Here is a 7,500-nt window from a genome sequence, read left to right as displayed (position 1 = left end):
TGTGTGATTGACTGCAGATTTTGAAATTGGTACCCAAATCGAATAAATGTTAGGCGTGTACATACGACACCAGTTTTGTGAAGCAGAGGTTTGGACAGTTTTGAAGAGGGGTTGAATTTCAGCAGCTTTCATTACAGAGTTATCTTTTGATCATGAACTTTACTGTCCAGTGTCTGAAAAATTAAACCCGGAAAACTCCATGAGTTAAGCCTAAAGAAATATGCGCCACCAGTGGAGAGCAATGCTAATGTTTAACTAGCTGGAATAGCTGTTTGCTTAGTGGAGAATGTTCGGTATCTGACAGAAGGGACAGCTCTCTTATTAGTAATCAAATAGGGTTGACCAGTTGTGGCCGTCACTCAGGCAGTTGAGAACAAGTTCAACACTTTATAGAACTGGAACTACAAAAATCAATGTAATTATATTTATCTTTAGTGTTGTGACCATGGAAATCATATAACCTAGGATTGTTGTTTTGTGACTGAATCTTTTATTTTTTTTTTGATTGGCTGAAAGTGTTGGAGCTACTGGAATCTTGTCTGAGTATGAGATGTTTGAAAAGGCAGTGCATGTTTGCTTTTAATGCAGGATTACGAAAGTGTTTCATCTTTTGAGTGATATTTATAAATTTAAGAAGAGGACTTGTTTTTAAATCATGAGATTTATTTTGGATGCTGTGTTTTCCCTTATAAAACACTTTGGATATGTACAATATTTAATCGTTTATTGATTATTAATACTGAATAACTTTTAGTACTTAGTTTTTAATCACCTGGTGGGAAATATATTCCTCAGATATGCAGAAATGTATTCTTCAATTCTTGTCTGAGTGAATTGGTTCTTATATTTGGTTAATTAAAATATGTCCTAAGATTACTTATACTTCTGTAACATAAGAGAAGTGTGCAATTATTTGATATTCTAGAAGCATGAGAGGAGGGGAGAAATGTGAAAACATTTGGTTAATGGGTTTACCATGTTTATTTGAATAAGGAGGATTGAAGCTCCATTTATGCCTGGCATAAATGCTTTGGAGGTCTTAATTATTGATGAAAAATCTGCTCTGCTTCTAAATTCACAGATATGACAATTTTATAGAAATTTTAATCACTTTCCATGTTAAGGATTTTAAGTAAGGATAGTTTTGTGAAATGACAAGTACAATGTACATTTTAGCGTTCTTAAGAGAGGTGTCACTTATGATGGCAACATACTATTAGCATTTTGTTGCTTGCTGTAAATCCCTATGAAATGATGGTAGTGTTGGCACTGTCTCCAGCTTAAGGCATATTTTTAGGTGAAACAATGAAGAATTTAGTGTTCACTAGCGCAAGTTATGTTAATCAGAGAAAGAAAAATGCCTATAGGAGGGGAGTCTCTTTGGAGTGATGCAGTCTTTCACAACTGAGATGCGTTTCAATTTCATAATGATAATCATTTCTGTGGGGTGTTTGTTGCCTCTGAAAATTAGTTGCTTATGTTGAGTTCCTAGCCTGTGTTTCCTCTTGAGCATTGCAGAATAAAAATGTCCCATCAGACTGGTGAGCCAGTTTACAGGTCCCCAGCAGTAGTGTCGTCACTTGGTTAGTTGGCTTAAAAAAGAATTATATTCAATGTGCTTTGCCGGCTCTTTGTGGCCTTTGGATACATTTAGCAGGTTCTGACCAGATAAGGCATATTTGTCCTGAGGATATAAACCAATAATTCCAACCTGAATTGAGATCAATGGGCCCACATTTGTTCTAACCCGCACCGAGCCTCTTCCGGCACGTTGAGACTGCTTTTCTGTGTTACGAGAGCAGAGAAGTAAGCTCCCTGCTCTGGCAGGGTAATCACATTCTATAGACTCTGACGCCTTAAATCAATTAATTACACAATTTAGTTTAGTTATCTTTCAGAAGCATTAAATACTTATGAATGGCATGGAAGACCCTTTAGACTGAAAAAGGGAGAAAAGTGAGGATGTTTCGCATTACAAAGCCCTTTTAATTTATTATAAAGGTTTCACTTGTGTTAACTGTTTTCTTTCTCATAAAACACTGGTAGAGAAACAATTTTTTTATAGCTCCATAGATATAACTATACTGCAGTGTATTTAAAATAATATAACAACTTATGGAGTAAAGGAGAAACGTAAGATTGTAAAGTAAACAGCATGGTCAGTAAAGAGATACTACAGGAAAAAGTATCTTGGTAAATCGTATGGACCCGCAGAGCCAGACGCAAGTATGGGAGAAGGCACGCACACAGCCCCCACATACGTGTATATCCATGTGTGTATATGCACACATATCTATGCATGATTTTTTATGGTATTGCTGAAAAGGATGAGAGTATCATTTTCCTTGTGGAATAATGTTTTCTGGGAAAACACAAAAGCAGATGGTCTTCATTAGGAACACCCATTGTCCACATATCCCAACTATGAACAGATAAATCTCTCCTGTTTCACCCGTACATTCCAAGGGCTGCAAATGATTACAGGATGTCGGTGTAGCTGCTAAACCAAAACCACACTTTGGCTCACAGCGTTTGCTGTGCCACCTCTGTCTGCTTCCTCAGGGAGCCTGGAAAGGCCCAGGAAGGTGCATCCTCTTTTCCTTCCTCCTCCTTGCTTGGCCCGGGTGGACCAAAGGTGCAGGGTCCCAGTGTTGCAAACTGGGAAGGCCAGCCACGGGAGCAGTGGGGGCAGTGACGTGACTGCCCGAGCAGGCCGGGTGCACGCAGTGGGCTCCACGCAGCGCCGGGAGCAGGCTCGGCAGGGCGGTTCCAGATGGCACCGTCTCCTGCGTCCTCCTCGCTGGCATCTCTGCGCCAGGCAGTGCCCCCTCCCCAATAAATCTGGCATTAGTCTGTAGAGTTGGGGAGACTTATCATTCCAAGTCTGTCCCACTTTCCTGTCTGGAAGCCAGACATCTGTTTATCCCATTTTCTTTCATACAGAGTTTGGAATAGCTTTAGTTTTTTTTTTTTTGGGGGGGGGGTGAAGTTTTGTCATATTTAACAGCTGTTACAAAATTTCAACCCTGTGGGCTCTGAAAATACTTTTCAGCTGACCTCAGATTTTTATACATAATTGACATTGGGTTGTAGAAAAATATTATTTGCTTAACCTTCCATTGTCTGTGATTTCACATTGTCTGTAGTCAGATGACCTAACTAGCAACCATTTTAACTCTGTGCCCCCCCAAGCCTCCAAAGCCTTACTTTGATTCATTCGTCCGTTTTAAGTTTATACCTTTCAAGTGATTGCAAAACGGTAGCCCAAGACCGATTGGAGATTTTCTTTTCCTTTCTTTTTTTTCTTTCTTTCTTTTTTTTTTTTTAGTCAACAGTGTTTCCTTTCACTTCCTGTCACAAAGGTCAAAGAGAGCCGACCTTTGCTGGCAGTCCTACTCACTGAATTATTCATGGGATTGACTTTTTGTCAGCACACACAGTTGTGCTCTGGGACATTTTATTCATTTACCTCATTTAAAGCGCCTTTCTGCACCTGTTCAAGTATTAATATCATGTAATTTGGGCCTAATGCCGATTTTGCTGAACACTCATTATATTTTTTATTAGCTATATTTCCAAACGATTATATATGATTATCACCAAGCCTTACAAACAGCACCGGGTTATTCCCCAGCCCTTTACATCTTCTTGTCAGGTTGTTTTCAGAAGCGGGGAGGATAAACATTTGACCAGTCCCAATGTTTTTATTCCTACTCCATCTCCAAGCAGAGAACTTAAAGCTTCCTCCCTCATGGCTTTGCACGAGCGTGATTAAATCCAACTCCGCTGAAGCTGTACAAATGCCAGCATTTATAAGGTCAACGCTTTTGTTAAAAATGCTATGTAAATGAGGATCTGCAAAAAGGGACATTAAATAAAATTAAATTCATTGTCTTCTTTAATGTCATTTACATTTTGGCTAAGCCCTGGCCTGTCAAGGAGGATTTTAAAAATAATTTTAATTACACATCATTTAGGGATCCAAGGTTTTCTATTCAGTAGCATTTGGATAACCTGCAAAACGGAGACTGTTTATTAACTTCTTAAATGACAACTTGTCATTTCATCTGCATAATGCAATGAAAACAGTATAGTTTGGTGTTAATTTTTCCTTCTCAGTTTTCTTAAAGATGTGAATATAATTATCATTGAATAGGCCTTGGGATCCCAGAGTTCTTCTCTTGGCGATGGCTGTGCATTTGAGACGCTCATTGGTTCAGGGTCTGTTTTAATACATTGGGACTTCAGCGAAGGGAAAATGTTGGCTAGGAATTTGGCAATATTAGAGCATACTTTGGATGAATGGACGTGGCTACAAAGAATCCGATTCTGGCTGGCACCGGCCCCATTTGGCTTCGCCAGGCTCAGGTGTGAATGGCTGTTTTATTCCCTGGCAACACCAGTGGGGAGAGGCAAAAAGTTCATCGCATTCATTCATCCTTTAACATTTTTTCCCCTAAACTTCTGAAAATAAACAGAAAAGGAAGAGCTGCATTTCTGAGGCACAATGATATGCTTTCATTTAAATAGGGAGGCGCCAGGAACAGTGCCCACTCTGTATGTTTGCTCTGCCCGTAGCCCCCGAGATCAGCGTGTGCATCACGCCTGCTACATCTGTGCAGGAGCCGCCACGGCGTGCCACGGCGAGCACAGCCGCCTGCTGCGGTGGGTCAGGGCCACTGCCAGGCCCGGAGCCTGCGTCTCTGGTCGAGGCCTACGAGATTTATGGCTGCCTGGCCTGGGTAAGGACCCGATCGCCAGGCCAGGCGAGGGCAGGTTTTGAAAACAAGCCACACACCCACAATGCCATCTGCAACACTCTTAACCAACTCGGATTTCTGTCTGCTTGTGCAAGGGTGAAACCTCTCCAGTGCTGCCTGCACCAGCATGCAGCCGGGTATGAAAATGCAAGGGTGGAGGGAAGGGGCTGGAGACAGGGCTGTCAGAAGCTATCCTCCAGGAGGCATGTTGATGCAAACCATCCTGCGCCTCTGCGGCAGCCTTATCAGGTGAGGAGCAAAGATATTGCAGTGCCTGTAATTGTGTTAGGATGGCATGGATGAATTGGATTACTTTATGGAAAGCCGTCCAAACTCGGGGTTCTGTTACGCATGCTTACAGGAAGCAAATAATTACTCTGTGCACCAGGAGATAATTGGGGCTGGCCAGAGGCCTTCTCATGATGCCGAAGAAAGCAGGAGAAGCTGGCCTTGTCACAGCATTTAGGAGTCAGACCAGGAAGATGGTGATCTTTGCTAGATATAGGTGGCTCACGGTGATGCTATAATTTTCGGTTACTTTTTAAAGGTGGTGAATAATTTATCAGAATTCAAACTAACAGTGGCAAAGGGAGGCACGTTGGAGGAGATAAAAATTCCAAGCTCTAATGATGGAAATTGTCGTTGCAGACAGGAAGTGATTGACAAGTGGGGGTACAGGAAGTGAAAACTCAGGAGCTTAACCTGCAGTTGGCAGAGCTTCTGGAGCCTGCACTCGGAGAAAATGAAAACCATTCACTGCGCCAGCTCCCAGAACACAAGCTCCTCTTGTTTGTTTATCTTAATAGCAAATCTCCCAAAAATGTTTGTGGTCAAAACTCTATATAATGAGACATTATGCTGGTATTATTCATGCTGTAGAATAAAATATGACTATCATTTAGAAAAATAAGTGGAGGAATTTTATGGGTTAAGGGTTTTTGTTGTTGTTTTTTATAAGCTTCTTAGACTTTGGGGTAACTAGTGTTCATTAAATTGTAAACGCTGGAGAAAACCATTTTCAAAACGATTTATTCAGGAAAGGTCAGTCATATCTGTCAAAAGAGTAAATGCTGTAAATTTGCCAACAATTCCATGTAGAGCGCTGTTGGGGGGGGGTATAGGGAAACTCCTATTTTAGTTGTTTTTGAATCACTCATTTCCCCTTCCCTTTAAAAACAAAGCAAATGAAAAGGATCCCTCTGTAATTCCTTCACTGGAAGTCACTCAGCTAGAAAATACTCAAAATTCATGCGGGGCGTCGGTGCCCGGGCCCATGGAGCGCGTCCTCGGAGAACAGCGGCGCAGCACCTTCCCAGTAATTCACTAGGAAATGAGTTTAACATGTGCGGGAAGGAAGGGGCTCGCGGCGTGTTGTGGTAGGACATGGAGCCCAGGCCCCGCGAGCGGAAGGAGTCGGCTCCAGCGTGTCTCTGCTGGAAGACGGAGCTGCTCACACATCTGGGGAGGGGGCCCTGCCTTTGCCCAGACAGGCAGCTCCAGCCGCCGCCCCTGCCTCCTCCTCCTCCTCCCTCCTCCTCCTCCTCCTCCTCCTCCTCCTCCCTGGCTCCTCTCCCCCTCCCTCCTCCCTCCTCCCTCCTCTTCCCTCCTCCTCCCTCCTCCTCCTCCTCCTCCTCCTCCTCCTCCTCCCCCCTCCTGTCTATGTTTTCCCCATCCCTCTCAGCAGAAGGCAGTTGGGGGCAGGGTGCCATGTTAAAGCAACACAGCACAACGAAACTTTGGCAGTGTCTAAGGCCCTAAAAACATTTGCCCTTGTGATGAGGAACTTACAAAGGGAGAAAGACCAGCCTTGGCTACTGAGGTGCCCTCTGAGAAGAGGTTTCCTCAGTGGTTTCCTATAGCACTGCCTCCCCTCACCCTTTCTCTGAATTTTCACTGAAATGGAAAGCTTGCACAGAGGTGGCCAATCTGGGTGCTGTGGCGTCACTGAGGGCCAGGTCTGGAGGCCTAGGCCTGGGCTCGGCCATCTGCGGGGACACGTGAGCACGAGCCTGGAATTCGGTGATGGAGATGGCCATTGGGTCGCCCTAACTCTGGGCAGGGACAGGGCCTGCAGAGAAGGTTGCACTCCCCACAAAATCCCATCCCTTGGAACAGGGTCCTTAAAGCCCAGTGGGGGGAGGGTACCCCTTTTATTTTAAATAACGCCCAGCAAAGCCAACTTGGCCCTCTTGGCATTGGGTCCGGGACACTGCTCAGCAGCCCTGGTTTGAGGAGGGCACCTCCCCGAGTGCCCCTTAAGTTTTCCAGGAACTTCAGTGCCAGGAGATGTGGCTGGCAGGAAACTAAATGCTGCTCTGACAGATGAATGCGGGTGTCCTTTCCAAGTTGTCATGGTCGAGAACCCCACGTCAGCTCTGTGTAATGGCATCCCCCGGCCAGGAAGAGACAGGGAGATGCCAACAGGTGTAGTGACCACAAAGCCACATCAGCCACACACTGCCCTTACCTTGGTGTGTCTTCCTCCACATCCGATGTAGATTTAAAGTGTTCTGATAACACTTTAGAAAACAATTAATAGACTTTATTTTTTAGAAGAGTTTTAGGTTTCCAGGAAAATGAACAGAAAGCGCAGTGTTCCCATGTGCCCCTGCCTCCCCTGCCACAGATTACCTGGCGTGAGCACCTGGCCTTGGCGTGGCACGTGTGTCGCGACTGAACCAGTGTTGACACGTTAGTGTTAAGCGAAGCCCACGGTTTTCGGGGGGCTCGCTCTTGGGGA

At 44.3% G+C, this 7,500-nt stretch overlaps 1 protein-coding gene across 12 annotated transcripts in view; it reads left to right on the top strand.

The window, feature by feature from the left end:
* Nucleotides 1–7,500, top strand: part of EBF3 (EBF transcription factor 3) — a 120,912-nt gene that overhangs the window by 7,806 nt on the left and 105,606 nt on the right. The gene's annotated exons all lie outside the window — the stretch shown is intronic.

Source organism: Eulemur rufifrons, chromosome 28 (assembly GCF_041146395.1).
Source record: "Eulemur rufifrons isolate Redbay chromosome 28, OSU_ERuf_1, whole genome shotgun sequence".
In the NCBI taxonomy this organism is placed as follows: domain Eukaryota; kingdom Metazoa; phylum Chordata; class Mammalia; order Primates; family Lemuridae; genus Eulemur; species Eulemur rufifrons.
The sequence above is the reverse complement of the archived record's forward strand: the minus strand, read 5'-3'. Positions and strand labels throughout refer to the sequence as shown.